Source organism: Macaca fascicularis, chromosome 14 (assembly GCF_037993035.2).
Source record: "Macaca fascicularis isolate 582-1 chromosome 14, T2T-MFA8v1.1".
In the NCBI taxonomy this organism is placed as follows: domain Eukaryota; kingdom Metazoa; phylum Chordata; class Mammalia; order Primates; family Cercopithecidae; genus Macaca; species Macaca fascicularis.
The window spans coordinates 21104956-21121460 of record NC_088388.1 but is presented as its reverse complement, the minus strand read 5'-3'; the positions used below and the strand labels follow the sequence as shown (position 1 = coordinate 21121460).

Here is a 16505-nt window from a genome sequence, read left to right as displayed (position 1 = left end):
GTTTACACCAGTGGTGTGGGCGTTAACATCTCCCTTTACAGATGAGAAGACAGGCTCAGAGAAGTTAGGCCATTTGTCCAAGGTTGCACAGCCAGAGGTTCAAGGCCAGGACTGGCCCTAGGTCACCTGAACTCCCTACCCACTCCTTTCTCCCTGTCACATGAACATGTGGTCTAGATGTAAATATAATGAGAAAGATTTGAATCCCAGTTCTTTATTTGCTGGGTGACTTTGGGCAGGTCTCTGGCTTTCCCTCTCTGTAAAGCAAGCGTCCTGACCATCTCTGCCTTATGGAGTTGTATGGAGGCTTCAGTAGGCTTGTAGGCCTCTAAAGGCTTTATCACAGTGCCTCATGTTAAATATTAGGAGTCTAAGGCACAGAGAGGCAAAGTAACTTCCCCAAAGCCAAACAGCTGGTGAACAAAGGAGACAAGCTTTGAACCTGGGTTTATCTAACCTCGCAACCTGAGCTTCTACCCAAGTAAGCACTCCACAAGTGGCAGTTATTGGTATTGTGCTGTTTACTATCAGTTAATTTAAAAGTGAAGGTGGAGAATGAAGTTTCAGCAATGCTTTACCCAGCAGGACCTTCCCTTGCTATTCCCAGGGAGTTACTTTTTGGAAAGCTCAGCCACAATGCATTCAGAGGAAGCTTGACCCTGGGCCCCTCCCAGCAAAGCCATCCAGATTCTACTCTGTGTGTTTGTGTGTGTGTGTGTGTGTGTCTGTGTGTGTGTGTGTGTGTCGGCGGGGTATATATAATGTGTGTTTGTCTGTGCGCGTGCACGTGTCCCTGGGAATTGCAAGCATTCCTGAGGGTGAAGAAGGAGGAGGCAGGCCCTTGTACCTTGTGCTAAAAACACTCGGAGAGGCTGGCCCTGGCCTGTGTGAGGCTTGTTGAAGGGAGAAAAAGAGAGAAAGTGGAGGAATCCCTGAGCTAGTCAAGGCCGGGAAGAGTCAAGACCACATCCCTCTAACCTCCACAGGGTGTTCCTAAGATTTGTGAATTTATTTCCATGAAAGTCATTGCAAAGATAAACAAATTTAATCACTCAGCTGTACATTTAATGAACTGTCACGTTTTGGAAATGATTGCAAATTACATATAAAAGGAGACAATTCAGAAAAAAATCAGAGAGGCAATGATTAAACATTTAAAATGCAGACTGCCTTGGCAAAGCTAGGTTGTAAGGTCAGCATGCCTCTGGGGGAAGAATCTGCCAAGTCTAGTGTTATCCAAACAGCCATTCAAGCATTGGGCTCACCTGTATTGCGTATTTATCACATGCCAGGAGCTATATCAAGGAGTTTCCATGAGACCTTCACAGCCACCCCACGCTAGAGTTGCAGTTACGATTCCCATTTAGAAATGCATGGGAGAGTTTAGGTGGCTATCAGTTAATTGAAGTGGCTCAAGGTGGTACAGTTAGGAAGTGGCATAAAAAATTCCCCTGAGTGGCCACGTGCGGTGGCTCACGCCTGTAATCCCAGCACTTTGGGAGGCCGAGGTGGGCGGATCACGAAGTCAGGAGATCGAGACCATCCTGGCTAACGCGGTGAAACCCTGTCTCTACTAAAAAATACAAAAAATTAGCCAGTTGTGGTGGCAGGTGCCTGTAGTCCCAGCTACTTGGGAGGCTGAGGCAGGAGAATGGCGTGAACCCGGGAGGCGGAGCTTGCAGTGAGCTGAGATCGCCCCACTGCACTCCAGCCTGGGTGACAGAGCCAGACTCCATCTCAAAAAAAAAAAAAAAAAAAAAAAAAAAAAAGAAATCCCCTGAGTATCAACTCTGCACTGGGTCTTGGAGACCCAGAGATGAACAAAGCAGGGCCCTAGACCTTGAGAAGCGCGCAGCCTAATCAGCCATCACGTTATAAATGTCAGGAGTCAGGGGTCATCCCTTCTAGTGATTTCAAATGCCTTTTAAGCGAAGGACACTTTCTCCTTGAAATCTCATGTGAGACACCATCATGCAAAACAGATGAAAAGGGAACCTGTTTCTGGCTAAAGCTGGGAGGGAGACTGCTCTTCCTCTTTCGCCTTTCTCGTTCTTAAGATACCTGGAAGCAGTGTCTACCAACCCATCTTAAAACCTGCTGATCTTGTCCAGATGCCTCATTTCACAGATGGGAATACTGAGGCCCAGAGAGGAGAAGGAATTGCCCAGATGGCCAAGACTGGAACGTGGGCCTTTGGACTCCTGGTTCAGGGATCTTTGCTGGGCATGAGGTCTGCAAATGCTCACCCCAGGCGTCCTGTGTACAGTGATTGGGGCGTAGAACCTGGGTGGTGCAGCACTAGACACACTTTGGTGAATTTGGGGCTTTTAAGCCAATTCAACTGTTTCTGCAGGTGCTGGAGAAAGCGAAGCCTAAGAGCTTCCTAGGGGAAAGGTGAGTATTTTCAGAAAAGCCATTTCCACTAGATGCCCTAATTCCAGAGGTATTGAAAGCACCGTGGCCTGGGAGTCAGGAGGTCTGGGTTCAACGCCCAGCTCTTAACCACGATGAGAATCTAGTCTATGTTTCTTCCTCAGTTTCCCCATTGGTGAAATGAAGTGGTTGGATTACAGTGAATTCTCCACAAGGTTCCTTCCCGAATCTTTTAGAACTTTCAGGCCAGGCCACTTCTGGGTTTCTGCCAACCTAGACTTCAGTGGGTGGGCTCTAGCCTTCCCTGCTCCTTCTCCCTCCTGAGGACTGCCCATCCATCCACAGCCCCATCGCCTGCTCTTTGGTTCCTTCACAGCTTCTCCCCTCTCTAGTCCCTCTCCTTGGTGGAGCCTTCACCTTCTAAGTTTCCCGATGAGCCACAATCTTGGTGCCTTACTTGCTTTCATCAAACAGCCAAAGGGATTCTATGGGCCATTTGCCCAAGCCTCCATTTTACAGATGGAAGGACTGAAGCCAGAGAAGGGAGGGATTTCCTCAAGATTACCTTGTGAGAGGGAGGTGCGGTCTTCCTGTAACCCGATTTGGCCTTATCTTGTCCAGGACTAAATTCTTGGGGCGCCTAACTTTAAAAAAAAAAAAGGACTTTTTTGGCCCAATATAAGGTTGGTACAAAAGTAGTTGTGGTTCTCGCCATTACATTCAACAGCGAGAACCACAATTACTTTTTTTTTTTTTTTTTGAGACAGAGTCTAGCTCTGTCACCAGACTGGAGTATAGTGGCGCAATCTCGGCTCACTGCAACCTCTGCCTCTTGGGTTCAAGCAATTCTCCTGCCTCAGCCTCTTGAGTACCTGGGATTACAGGCACGTGCTGCCATGCCCAGCTAATTTTTTGTATTTTTGGTAGAGACAGGGTTTCACCATGTTGGCCAAGATGGTTTCGATCTCCTGACCTCGTGATCCACCCATCTCAGCCTCCCAAAGTGTTGGGATTACAGGCGTGAGCCACCGCGCCCAGCCCACAATTACTTTTGCACCAATACATAGAATTATGTTTCCCAATTGAGAGGACATCCGAGATGTTCAAGGAAATTAAGGTCATTGGAGGTAATCCAAGGGCTTCCAATGTCCTAACTGACCTGGTGAGGAGTGGGGGTGCAAGGGGTCCTTTCCCAGTTCTCTTTTCATCAATGCTCTTGATGAAAAGTTTGTTGCTAATTTGTCTTTAACATCTTTCTAGCCTTTGTTTACCTCCCTTTCAAAGGGAAAGTGGGCCCTGAGCTTCAGCACTTCCTCAGGCAGCAGTATCTTGTTAGACTATATTATTATTATTGTGGTTAAAGATACATTGTTAGAATTTAATAACACTTATTTTCATTGTATTTATTTTCATGGTTACCTTCTGTTTATAGTAATGTGATGCTGGCTTTCCATTTATGGTAATAACATATCTTTTTAAAAACAAGCCATTTAAGTAAATCAAAAAAATGAAAAAATAAGAGTTGATTTAGAGTAAGCTATTCAGCAGATATCCTTAGCTGATGCACAGATAGGGCCAGGTTCTCCATGGAGGCTGAAGAGAGGCTAAGGTCTGGGAAACTGACTTGGAACTGGAGTCACGGACAGAGCTGGTTGTCTTGAGTTGTGTAGCATGTCTGCACTCTCTTCCCCTGCGCCTGCCCACTTCTGCCAAGCCCCAGAACCTTAGAGACTCTATCCCTCCCTCTGGCTGTCTCTGATCTCCACTTCCCAAGCTCCAGCACCCTCGCTGTGGGCTTCCCATTTTTCCTCTTTAAATGTCTGCGGCGCCTGGTGTCCAAGGAGGCTCACACGGGGCCTCTCCCAGCAGCATTCCACAAGTGCAGGACCTGCGGGGTACTCAGCCAGAAGGGGCGGCCTCCACCCTCCATTATGTTTTGGCAGCTGAAGGGTGAATGTGGAGCCCTTCTCCTTGTCCTTCTCTTACAGAAATTCCACCGTTAGAGACTTCCTCTCCTTGGGTGAAGCTTTGCTCACTCTGGGTCCCTTTGAAACCGTGGATCCAGGGATTTTTCTTCCAGCCTCGTGCCTACTCTTTAAGAGTCCCGGTGATGCGATGAAGTTCCTGAAAGGACCAGACATCCCCGGAGTCCTTACAGGGACAAATCCATTTCCTGGAATGTAGGCAAGGAAAGACAGCCACTTCCTGCCTCTCAAAACTCTGGCTGGTGGCTGGGTGCAGTGTCTATGTCTGTCATCTCAGCACTTTGGGAGGCTGAGGTGGGAGGATCACTTGAGGCCAGGAATTGGAGACCAGCCTGGGCAACATGGTAAGAGCCCAGCTCTACAAAAAAAACAAAAAAAAAACAAAAAAAAAACAAACAAACCAACAAAACAAAACAAAAAACAAAAGCAAAAACAAAAAACAACAACCAAAAAAAACGACAACAGAAAACATTAGCCAGGCATGATGGCGCATGCCTGTGGTCCCAGCTACTCGGGAGGCTTAGGTGGAAGGCCTGGATTGCTTGAGCCCGGGAGGTCGAGGCTACAGTGAGCCGTGCAGGAGGTGGGGCTACAGTGAGCTGTGCTTGTTGACCAGGCTTGTCCAGCCTGGTCAACAGAGCGAGACCTTGTATCAAAAACAAAACAAAAACAAAAGACCCCCCTCCCCCCAAACTCTGCCCAGTGGCCTGACTACCAACACTCACATACAAGACAGGAGTAGCGTCAGCTCCTTCCTATTAGTCGCTCCTTAGTGAGAATCAGCTGGCCAAGGAGCCTCCTGCAAAGCTGATGTATGTTGAATGCCTAGGGCCCACGGGGATGGGGTGTGGAAGCTTCAAGCTGGGACTCAAAACACAGTTGCCAAGGGAAGAGAAGTGGGCGACCCGAGCCCTTGTCATCAGCACTTTCACTTGGGCTGTCAGCTTTGATCTGCTTGCTTGTCCGTTTTGTCTGGGGCAGGGCCGGGTAGTTGTTTAGAGGAGGCTCAGAGGTTAAAAGTCTCAGGCAAGTCATGTTAGGGGTTGGAACGAGCCGGTGCTGCTGTGGCAGCAGTACAGAGAAGATAAGCTCCCCAGCCCCGCAAGAACCTCAGCCCTGAGGCGGGAGACACAGATCGAGCCCCTAGCAATCAAGTTATTTGCATCTGACCTGGGGTCAGGCGCCTCCTTGCTGAAAGTCCCCTTTCTTATCTGCAAGTCAAAGGAGGGTGTGTTCCCCAGGCTTTCAACAGGTACTTCTCCCGGCAAAGGGAAGCCCAGGAGCCCGAACGGGACCGAGGATCTCACCCCAAGCCCTGGAGTTGGGCCCTGGGGTCAGCTGAAAGTTCCCCTGGAATAAATACACTTTGGGTCCAGCATGCGCCTCTCCTCACTCCCGCAACGGTATTCCAAATTCAGACGCAGCGAGGGCCGGCGAGCAGAGTGGGAGGTGGTCGGAGGCAGAGGAAGGGGAGATGGGCAGAGGGTGGGCCCAGGGACCCCCAGACAAGGCCTGGACGCGGGGCTGGAGGCGGAGGCCGAAGCTGGCGGGAGGCGAGGGGCAGCCCGCGGAGGAGACGCGCTTCTCGGCAGCAGCGGTGGCTGGAGACGCGAGGGGCGGAGGTTTGGGGAGGAGGAGGGAGCGCGGGGGAGGGGAGGGACGGACGGCGGCGGAGGTGGGGCCGGCGGGCTGGCGGGCGTGCAGCTGCCGCCGGCGTCGCGGGGCTCCAGGCTGCGGGGCGGACGTAGCGCCGAGCGATCCACCGCGGAGCCGCGCGAGGCCGCCCGAGCCCCAGCCCCGGCTCCGGTCCCGGTCCCCGCCCGGAGCCCCGAGCGAGCGCCGCAGCCTCGCGCCGCGGTTCCCCGTACGCGCCGCCACCGCCGGGAAGGCAGCCGGCGCCGGGCAAGTTGCGAGCGCGCCCCTCCGACCAGGAAAGTTTCCCCCCGGCCGCTGGCGGGAGTTGGCGCGGGGTCCGGCCGCCGCAGCTGGAAGGTATGGGGCCCCGCACCTCCGTGCTCTCCGCACGCCGCCGCCGCGCCCCCGGGGACCTGGCGACCCCCGCGCGCCGCCCCGGGGGTGCTGCTGGACGCGGCCAGGGAGTGGGGTGGAGTAGGGATCCCAGGACGGTCCCGGGAAGCCCAGCAACCAAGTTCCACTCAAACTAGCACGCCGGAGCTGGGGGGGCCGGGGAAGGTCTCGCCCCTTGCCTGCCAGGAGTCCGCCGAGGGCCGGGGGCTGCGCCCAGGACAGGTGCAGAGCCGGTGGGCTCCCAACGCTCCGGGTGGGGGAGTGGGGGCTTCTGGAGAACGGCGTGGGGTGGCAGGTGTGGTTGCAAGGTTCGGGGTTTCGGCCAGGGCTGCGCCTGGAAAGGGGCTGAGCGCCACGCCACCCGGTAGGACAGGGAGGGACCAGGGACTGGGAGCGGCAATCAGGGCCGGGAGGGCTGTGGGGCCCGGCAGCGGCACCGAGGGCGGGCTGCCTTTGGGGTCCCTGGCAGCGGGGCGGGGCGGAGGCGCCACGCGTTCCTCCAGGACCGCTGTTATTCCTTAGGTGTGTGCGGTCTGGGGAAGCGGAGACTCCGTGGGGTGCTGGGTGGGTGGGAGGCTTGGGCACGTCCAGATTTAAGGGCCAGTGGGAACCATTTGGGAGGGTGCTCGGCTCGGGTGGGATCGCGCCGGCTCCGGGTCCTGCTGGAGTGAGGTGAGTGGGCTCCCGCCAGGGGGCGCACTGCCCCGGCCCTCGCCCGCAGGAAGCGCGTTCTGGCTCCTGTGAGGCAACTGCGCCGAAATCCAGGACGCAGGGACCACAGACACCAAACTTAAACGCCGGGTCCCGCCCTGAGGAGCCCGTCCTATACTAGCCAGACAGGGAAGCGAGACTGAGGGTGAGGCAAAGGGTTCACAGTTATAAACTGCGCCGTGGGCTGAAAAGGCTGGGAGTCAGATGTGATTTTTCTCGGGGAGGGTGCCAGGTCAAATGGATGATTAAGAAATTTACCCCCAGAAAAAGACGTAAGAAACTACAACTGCGAATTGGTGCAGAGAGAGTGGGTTGGGGAATTAACTTTTTGACGGTTCTTGGAGTTGCAGAAACCCAAACCCCAAAATGCATGCACCCTTTTTGTAAAAGTTGCACCTTTGTCCCCTGGATCTGGCCGAATCCCTGCCTGGTGAAGGCAGAATGGGGGTCTTGGGGTATCCTCTCTCTGGGCACAAGTAAACTGGGAGGCACAGGGTGGGTGGTGGGGGATGGGGCCTTAAAGACTTCAGCAGTCCAGGCAGAAGTGTTAAATTTCTCAGCAGCCAACGAGCCCTGGCCCCCACCCTCAACCCCTGGGTCTGGGGTCTCTAGGCCACATTCTTCTGGTCATTTCACAGTTATTGGTGGAAATCTGCCCTGGGTCCCAGTTATCTGGCCTCAGGGTCCCTGTATGTAGCATCTGTGTGTCTGTGCCTTAGGAAGTCAATGGCTGCTTGCATCTGTGAGGAGTGTCATCTTTGTCATGTGCGGGGCTAACATTGAAGGGATACTGGAGGGACTATTGCCTCATCTTTCTCTCCAGTTCCCTCCCTCCTCCCCTCATGCCAAGTGAATGCAAAGGAGCAAATCCTAGAACGTGCCGTGGCCTCATTGTGGTTGGTAGAAGTTTTCATCTTTCTCTTGGCTGGTAACCTGTGCTCCTTGGGCAGCCCCCGTCCTGCTCCCATGTCCTTAATGTCCCTTACAAAAGTGGGGGAAATGGGGGTCCCTTAAAGAGATGAGGTTCCTCTGTTCAATGTAGTCTGCCACATGTTTTTGTTGGATGCTACTGAAATGCTCCAGGACAAAGTTGCCATAAAGACAGATCAGCATGATTTTTATTTTGAATAGAAGAGGAGGAGGAGAGAGGAGAGAAAGGAAAGGGTGGAGAAGCCTGCTGTCTCGGGATAGGTCTTTAAGACATTCCAGGGGGCTGGAAAACAAAAGAAGTATTTTTGTTGTGTTTTGCTTTTAGTGACTCTTGTTTTTCTGTGGAGGGAAGCCTGCAGGGACCAACCCTGCCTTGGAACCTGCCTGGGAGCATGGGGCCCCTAGAAGGCCAGCGTTTTCCGTGCTCTGTCCTTCCCCTTTTCTCCCCACCCCCACCCCACTTCTCCTGAATTGGAGAGTGAATTGAAACTCCCCAAGGGCTACTAAAGTCTGTGTTTGGGCTTGAAGTATCTTGTGTGGGCTCAGTCTTCTCCCAGGCAAACTCCAAGATCTCTGATTTAGCAACATTTCAAGTCTTGGGCACTCTGTTTCCTTGTCTCCCTTGTCCCCAAACCCATTCAAACAGCCAGTAGATGTGGTGCTTTTACCCAACCCCAGGCTGAAATAGTAGCACATCATTGAAAGCTGCAGGGCACTTTCTAGAAGCGGAAGTTAGTTGGGTTTAGGATACCTTGGGGTTGGGTTTAGGACACCTTGGACTGAGTTCAGGAAGGAACCCTCTGCCCTTTAAAAAATGAGATTTTAATGGTCTGAGGGGTGCGTTGGAGGGCAGGGTGCTGGGTAGGGATATGCGATTAATTCAAGGATTTGTGGGAGGGAGTGCCAGGAAGAAGGAAAATAGCAGATTTGAAGTCTAGCTCTTCTGGGTCATTCATGTGGCCTTGGGCAAGTTATTTCCCCTCTTGAGCCTGCTTCCTCAGTCTGTAAAATGAGTATGTTGGCTGAGGAGATTCTGAGCCATCTTGCAACTTAGAGCAGGAGAGTCTAACCTTATAGGGGTCTGGGCAGCCCTGCTCCATTCCTTCCGCCTTCCATTCAGTGGAAGGCGCCTCTGCCGGCTAGCTTGCCTCTCTCTGCCCGCCTGTACGCAGCAAAATCCTGCGTTGAATGAATGCAGCAGTTTCAGAAACCAGCTCCTGTCATCAGAGCTGAAGGACAGAGTGCCCAGCAGTTTTGGGTAGAGAGGAGAATGTCTCTAACCAGTCCCTGCTGGGAGCCCCATGTTAGTCTGCAAGCTCACGCCCCACTCTTCCTTGGGAAGAGCCCTTTCAGTTCCCGGGCTGCAGGTTTTACAGACCTCTCCCTTTCCGGAGGGCTGCTCTTCTGGCCTATTTCATCAGCCATTGAGAGGGAAAATCAGGAACATTTGTTCATGCTCAGCTGGGGTGCAGCACCGGGAGGGAGCCTTGGAAACCAGCACTCTGGTCCCACGGAGCAGATGACGCCCATCGATCAGGCATTTCTACCACCTGATGCCGTTGAGCCATTGCACCAGCTTGGGCTCCTCCTGCCACCCAGGCTGGCACCTTGGACCTGCATTAGCGCTCCATTTGAGGGAGTGGGGGTGGATCATGAAACACTTTTTGTGAAGAGTGGGAGAGTAAGGTGGTGAGCCTGTGTTTGCAGTTGGCAGGGCTGGTCTTTCATCTGGGCGCTTGTTGTCTTAAGATCCAGCCCTTGCCCCTGGTCTGCACCCAAGACTGCTGCCTTAATTAGTGAATTCAACAACTTGGAGATGAGCAAAAACATGTTCACTGGTGGTGGGCAAGTATGTACAAAAGGTAACAGGATGGAGCAGAAAGGTAGCTGAACCAGGCATTAGGAGACTTGTGTTCTAGCCCAGATACTGTTACAGATGGAGCCATGTGGCCTTGTGTGAGTCACAGCGCCTCGCTGAGCCTCAGTTTCTCTATTTCTTTAGAGGCAGCAGTGCAGGTGGTTGGACTGCCTGGATTTGCCTGTCGGCTTTATCCTTCATATCAGTTTGTGTGACCTTAGACCATTTAACCCCTGGTGCCTCCATTTCCTGATTTGTAAAATGGAACTAGTAATACCCCATCAGATTGTTGTGGATAGTCTTTGAGATGAAACTAGTAAAACATTTAGCATCATGCCTGGCATATAGTAAGTGCTCAATAAATGTTCACTATCATCATCATTGTCATGATTATCATTATTACTATTGTAAAATGGGAGGGATTAACTTTGATTAACTTTGGTCCTTTCTAGTTTTCTGGGGCTGGATTGTGTGTGTGTGTGTGTGTGTGTGTGTGTGTGTGTGTGTGTGTGTGTATGTGAGACAGAGAGAGAGAGAGAGAAACAGAGAGAGAAAGTCTGTCCTTGGGTTAGAAGGCAAGGGTGAATAAGTGGCTTTTTTGGTTCTTTTCTTCCTTTCTCTGCCTCATTGAGGGGCTCCTGAATCTTGTGACTATGCTCATGGTAGCCCCGTCCCCATGGCAAGAAGCCCATTTTGACGTCACTGACAATATCCTGGCTCCTGGCAGTTGAGGGATGATATTTCAACAGCTAGCATTTGCCCATCCTTTCCCTTCTACCCTTTGTTTCCCACCCTTCACCATGGTATGACAACCATATGTTCAGGTAATGTGTTTAAGCTGATCAGCCTCTCCCAGAGTCACCCAAATAAAAGGCTATCTTCCTAGAAGACACTTTCAACTTTAAGATAAATAATCTGGTTCTTCTGTTGTGTTGCTTTATGTCTGGCTGGCCCTGAATCCCTTTTTGTGTTCTGCCCGTGGTCTGCTCCAAGGACGTGGGCTGGGCCAGGTCTGTGGCCTAAAGCTTTGGACCTTATTGGCCATGCTGGCTGACGCAGCCTCTTCCAGCGGCTTGAGAGGGGACAGGCCAGCCAGGCTGGGCCTCTGCTTCACCTTGTTCCAGCAAGGCTGCTGCTCTGAGATATCCCAGAGGTGATTATCACGGGGGCAGACACTTGGGAAATGCTGCCTGTCCGCCAGGAGCTTGACAATGCCTCATCCTGTCTCCGCCTACAAGGATGGTTTAGATATTGCCCACATTCTGTAGTTTAGAGAGTGAAGGCTCAGAAGAGTAAGTGGTGGGATTGGGATTTGATCCTAGGTTGATCTGGTTCTCTATCCTGTGTGCTAAACCACTATATTATATTTCCTCTTGTATCAAAACCTCCTGTGAGCCGAAAAGCCCCAGGAAAGATATCTCTTAGACTGAGTCAGGCCCCCTCCTCCCCGCCTTTGATCATCTTCCAGGCTCAGAGCACCTTATGAGATTCTGTTTTTGTCCTACGTGGATTACTCAGGCATCTTGGGTACAGTGATAAGTAAGAGTTTTTTGGGACATGGCTGCTTATGGAGGGGTTAGAGGGGGGATGATCTTATTAAACAACAAAAGGTTGTAATGGAAAGAGGATGCATATCGGAGCCACAGATCTGAAATTTGAATCCTGATTCTGCAATTTACTGGCTGTGTGGCCTTGGCTTCCTTATCTGTGAAAATCAGAATAACAGCAACCACAGATGACTCTAAAATCTCAGTGCCTTAACAAAACGATTAACTCCTGATTACATTACTTGTCTAACCTGTGTCTCTGATCCACACAGTCACTCAGGGACCCAGGCTTCAAAGATGATAACTCCACCATCTTTGTAACTGCTTCTTCTAAAACATGAGGCATCCAAAGTTACTGCAGATGGGGAAGAGGGAGAAGGGAGAGCCACACTAATACTCAGCTGCTTTGGCCAGGCCGTGACACACATCACTTCACCTCTAGCACCTTGGTCAGAACTGCCATCTGGCCCCAAACCAGCCCCCAGGGAGGCTGAGAATGTAAGGAAGTACATGGATATTTGATGAGCACTAAGTCTCTGCATTTACATTTACCCTAGTAGAGTGTTTTAAGGATCAATCGAGATGATGCATTTAAAGCTTCTAGTATAGACCTGGTATGTTGTTGGTTGTTAACACATAGAAGCTTCCTTTCCCTAATAATCCCAATGTGCATTGCTCTTTATAGATTACAGACTGTGTATATTGAAATTATTTCTGGGCAGATCATATTGTGCCTATAATATACCAGAGGGAGGTGAGTCCATGCATGGCAAGGGTACTAGAAGCCAGGCCCTGGATCTTCAGCCCAGTTCTCCCATGACTTCCTTTGGCTTACTGAAATTTACTACTCTGAGAACGTTTTCCAGCATGTCTCCCGGGATGTTTCAAAACTCACTTCTGCTCCTGTCTCCTCCCCCCATTCCTCAATAGTGTGGAGTATCTGTATTCATTTTATGGATGGTGAGGAGGGGAGGTTGCAGGAACTATCTGGAAACTAAGGGAGAAGGTTCTGGCCATGAGGTGAGACAAGCCAGAGTCTTAGGTATTCATAGTGAGAGCCATAAGAATTGGGCACCACATTTGGGCTGCTTGGGGAATTGCTGTGCAGCCAAGCTTTGGGGTATCCCTCCAAGGCACACCTGGTGCTACCTGCAGCTCCCATCCACCTACATACCTCCATGCTGACCCATTGTGTCCTTGTGAGAGTGGGCAGGGAAGTGGAGGGCCCTGCTATAGTTTGGTTTGTTTGACCTTCCAAATCTCATGTTGAAATTTGATCCCCACTGTTGGAGGTGGGGGGTGTTTGGGTCATGGGGGCGGATCCCTCATGAGTGGCTTGGTGCTCTTCTTCAAGCGAGTTCTCATGCTGTCAGTTCCCAGGAGGCTGATTGTTAAAGAGCCTGGTTCCTCCCTGCCCTCTCTCTTGCTTCCGCTCTCACCGCGTGATCTCTGCACATGCCAGCTCCCCTTCACCTTCCGCCCTGAGTGGAAGCAGCCTGAGGCCTTCTCCAGAAGCACATGCTGGCACCATGCTTCATGTACCACCTGCAGAACCATGAGCCAAACAAACCCTTTTCCTTTATAAATTACCCAGCCTTGCATATTCCTTTATAGCAACACACACGGACTAAGATGGGGCCCTAGGAGGCTTTCCAGGTCTGCTTTTCCAGTACGATGTCCAGACCTAGGTTCAAATCCTGACTGCTCTATTTAACACTTGTCCATCTCTCTCAGCCTGTCTCAGTTTTCTCCTCTGCAAAATGGCAAGAATATAGGAAAGCTAAAAAGCGAGTCAAGTGCTTGGCACATAGTAGGTGTCATGTTTGCACCTCTTCTCTCCCCCTTGAGTAAGAGGAAGAGCTGCCCTTGGCAAGGGAACAGTGCCTGGGGAGATGCTAGAAGTGGGCACATGTGCTTGGACTCCTGGTCCTTGGATGGAGAGGCACCCACTTCCCTTCCCAGCAGCCTTGGGCTGGACCCTTGTGTTGGCTTCCATTTGCAATGGGAGAAGAATTTGGAGCCCTGGGTCTTGGATTTAGGCCCAACTTTTCATGTTTAACTCCCACAGCGGGTGCAGGGCTGGAGGTGTTGCTGAGAGAGGCTCCCCCACCCCGCCCTGTGTTGTTGCCTCTCCTTCTGGGGGGACAGATTGCAGCGTGCTCTAGTGGGCCAAGTGCACTGGGCCACCTGCTGCCTGACATTTAGGGCTACCCCAGCAGGGCAGGCCCAGGGAACTTGCTCATTGGCTGGTGTCTTAGCCCTTGGGGAATGAGGCATTTCTCCAGTCAAAACAGAAATGCCACCCTCCATGGTCCCTGTGGGGAAGAGCTGGGCAGGCTGGACACGGGGAGTGGAGGGGCCTGCGGTTAGGAAGAGGATGATCTCTCAAGACAGGATTCTGAGATGTGCATTCTTCTGCTGAGCATAGTTCCTGGGGTCATTGAAGAGTGCAGCCTTCCCCTGCAGCTAGATTTACGCTGACTCAGGCACGGAGGCCAGGGATGGCTGTGACTGTGGCACCTTGGGGCCCTCAGACACTTCCCTCACTCCTGCATCCAGTCCTCAGCTTCTGTGATGCAGGGGCAGCAGCTCTGAGGCAGTTCCATAGCTCTGTGAGATGGCTTATTGGTTTCCTGCGGCAGCTGTGACAGCACCATAAACTAGGTGGCTTAAAACAACAGAAACTTATTCTCACAGTTCTGGAAGCTAAAAGCCTGTAGTCAAGGTGTTGGCAGGAACATGCTGTCTCTGAGGGCTCTAGGGAAAGGTCCTCTTTGCCTGTTCCTAGCTTCTGGTGGTTACTGGCAACCCTCTGTGTTCTTTGGCTTGTAGATGCCTCCCTCCATCATCACATGACATTTTTTCCTGCGTGTCTGCCTCTCTTCTTCTTATAGGGACACCAGTCTTGTTGGATTAGAGCCCACCCTAATGACCTCCTCTTAGCCTGATTACATCTGTGAAGTTCCTGACAGCCAGGGGTTAGGCTGTCAACATATCTTTTTGGGATACACAGATCAACCCATAGAGGTGGTAGTATTATTGCTCTATTTATAGTCAAAGAAGTCAGCGCAGAGAGGTTATGTAATTTGCCCAGGTTCATACACCTATATACAACTAGTAAGTGACTGGTAAATTACTCTCTGTACATTTCATTCCTCTTACTGTTACAGTAGGTTTGCATACCTACCTCATAGCCTAGTCCTGAGCATCAAAGGAGGTGAATGTCTGTGTCAAAACACACTCTGTCCACAGCTAAGTGTTTGCCAGTTGTGTTATCCATCTTTGCTCCCTAGATGGGATGTCTCCCAGGAAACATCAGCGTATAGAAATTACAACCAGTTGGAGCTAGAATGTTTTCTAGAAATAATTGTTTGAGTTGACTGAATGAAAGGCACCATTTGCATTCTTTCAACTCGCCTTTCTGGAGTTGCCTGCCAGCTCCATCTCCTCGCAAGTAGAGAATATCAGATGAGATGGATTTTTCTTGCTTGATAATTTTGCTGGGTTCCATTTTAGCACCAGAAGTCATGGTGGCTTTTGCAATTTGGGCTTCTCTCCCCAGGAAAGTGTCTGGGCATCTGAATAGGGAGGGTCCCTGGGAGGCTCAGTAGATGACTCTCAGCTCCAGAGCCCTTCCCTCGGGGCAGGGAGAGTTTGGGGGTTCAGCTGTGGAGGCTGGAGGACTCTGATATGCAACCTCATCTGGGTGCAAGGAAGCAGGGGAGGCAACCTGCTGTGGAGGGTTGGGACACATTCTGAACACAGCGCCTGGGTTCAAACGCCTGGTCGGCCTCACCCTATGACCTTTGTTTGATCTTTGACAAATCACTTCAATTCTCTCTGACTCCGTTTTAACTCATCGGGGTTGATTAAAATGCATAAATGTATCTCTTGGGATGGAATGTGTACATGAAAAGTGTTCAGTGAATGTTAGGATTACTTTAAATATTTTATTTGTCATCTGTTTTCCTCCATAGAGTGAGGGCGGAGATGTTGCTGTTTGGTTTTCCATGGAGCTTGTAGTGTGGAGATCAGTCCCTGGGGTTGGACAGATGCTCATATACTGAATGAATGAGGAAATGAATGATTGAATGAGTAGATTCTTAGCTATAGCTTCTTTGGGATTCCATCCCTCCTTGCTATGTACCAAGGCCTCTGCCCCTAAGCCCCTCTTATGTGGGGGCATGGGGAGGCCAAAGCACCAAAGCCCAAAGGGAGTCATAGAATGCCATGAAAATGCTCAGGGCGTCCAGGACAGAAGGGCCACCTCATGGATGCAAAGGACAAGTTGGGTTGGAGGATGAGGAGAAGTTGAGAAGGGAGTCTGGGAAGATTGTGGTCACCGCAGGAAGCAGGTCGTGGTGGCTGAGTGGGAAGATCACATTCAGAATGTGGGGTTTCTCCCATGACAGCCACCAGAGGCACTCCCCGATGTCTCCAGCACACCAGAGAGGCCCGCCCTTCTCCAGTGTGTTAAATCAATAGGCATACCTCATTTTAGGGAGCCCGATCTATGAAAATGCCAGCTGGATTCGAAAGTCTTCATTCAATTTATAGACAAGTTAACTCTAAGGTTCCCACTGCTTCCTTCTGCCTTAAAAATAAATTCCATTTATGGAAGTTCAGCTTACACACTTTGTTAGGAAAACATCTGCTGTGTTATGTGGTCATGTTAGCCGCCTTGCTTAAAACCCTTCGATGGATTCTCGGTTGTGTTCAAAAGGCTTTCATGTGGCCTCTGCCCCCTCCCCAGCCAAGCCTCACTCCGTCTTCTCCAGCCCATCTGCCGTTTGTTTTCTTCTCTTGCCCCTACCTTCATGGACGAGTCTTTGTGACCTTCCTTCCCTGGACTGTTTTTCCTCCCTCTTTAGTTACCTGACGCCTCCTCATCCTTTGGATCCCAGCCCCCGCATTACCTCCTCCAGGAAGTCCTCCTTGACTTCCTAATGGGCCAGATTCCCCATCTGTAGGCTCAGATGGCTCCACAGTCCTCTCCTTGGTGGTATTTTGTCACTCTTGGAGGATTGTTGACTTCTCTGTGTAATTTTTTTTTTCTAACATCTATTTCCTCCA

General features: G+C 51.1%; 1 protein-coding gene across 22 annotated transcripts in view; it reads left to right on the top strand.

The window, feature by feature from the left end:
* Positions 1 to 6073: 6073 nt before the first annotated feature.
* The window catches only part of TSPAN18 (tetraspanin 18), a 202801-nt gene continuing 192369 nt past the window's right edge, over positions 6074 to 16505 (top strand). For all 22 annotated transcript variants that reach the window (XM_074013871.1, XM_074013866.1, XM_074013860.1 and 19 more), the window contains exon 1: positions 6074 to 6350. The gene's annotated coding sequence lies outside the window, so the exon portion shown is untranslated. The remainder of the gene's footprint in view (positions 6351 to 16505) is intronic.